Below are 1,329 nucleotides of genomic sequence, written 5' to 3'. Positions count from 1 at the left end.
CCAAACTGTAAGAGAATAAACTCCTGTTTGTTAAGGCCATCCCATTTGTGGTATATTTTTGTCAGAGCAGCACTAGGTAACCAGAACAAATGCCAAGTCCTAATTTATAAAATCAAAAGTATTTATCATTCCAGCTACTTTTTTTAATATTCTTACAGGAAAAAATTTATAAAAATAAAATTAAAATGCTTTATTGTTAAAAGACAGTCTCCATTTGTCTCATCTGTTATTTATGACTTCATTCAAAGATGAAATATTATTTCCGAGTCACTTTCACAGCAACTAATATCAAAAAAGAAATATATCAACCCTCAGTGATTTATTTTATTTTTTGATAGCTCATGATAAATGAGAGACTAGAGCAAGGCCAAGCAGCTATAAGTTTCAGAGAGTCATTTTTAAATGGAGGATACAAGTTACTCATAAAATATTTACAATGTTTTAAGATCAGAATTTACCTTTTCAACATAAATACATCAAAATCAAAGACAGTTTGAACTTTGAGAAACCATAAAGTTGTTGTTGCCAAATTATTTTTACTTATTAATATGGTATCATGGATTGAGCTATAACCTCCAGAAAATACGTGTCAACTGGGTTAGGCCATGATTCTCAGTAGTCTGGCAGTTATGTAATGATGTAATGTGCCAGTTATGGAATGATCCCCTGTGATGTGATCAGATGCAATAAGCCAATCATTTGTAACAGGATTAGCGTGGAATGTAACATCTTTAATCCCATCACAGCCCTCATCTGACTTAAGGGGAGTTCCCCTGGGTATGGCCTCCAACAACTTTTATCTTAAAAGAGATAAAAGCAGAGAGAAGAGAACAGAGAGAGGGGCACCTACTGCCACCAAGAAAGAAGAGCTGTGGGTGGAGGGTGTCCTTTGGGTCCCTGTGTGAGAATCCTCCTAGGAAGAAAAGACACAGAGAAAGAGAGAGACTTCGCCTAGAGTAGGCACTCTGCATTCAGACTCGTAGACTCCTAAACTGTGATAGAATAAATCGCTGTTTGTTAAAGCCATCCATCTGTGGTATTTCTGTTATAGCAGCACTAGATAACTAAGACACATGGGATCGAAATCAAAATAATAGCTAACATAATCAGTTATTCTGGAAACTCTATCACTGCTCTGTGTTATAAGAACAGTTAATGAATGTAGCCTTGTAAATTGCTGAATCAGTCAACCCAAGGCAGTACTTGGACTGTTCAAAATTCAGTTTTGGATCCAAAGAAAAACTTCAAAATCTAATTTTTTTTTTCTGTAAAGATTTTTGTGATGTGAAGGTTTATAATTTTTCTTTGTGGTTACCCTATGATTTATAA

The sequence above is a fragment of the Orycteropus afer genome, unplaced genomic scaffold, assembly GCF_000298275.1.
Source record: "Orycteropus afer afer isolate SDZICR_OR568_19922 unplaced genomic scaffold, OryAfe1.0 scaffold00001, whole genome shotgun sequence".
NCBI lineage: Eukaryota > Metazoa > Chordata > Mammalia > Tubulidentata > Orycteropodidae > Orycteropus > Orycteropus afer.
This window is presented reverse-complemented; position numbering follows the sequence as displayed.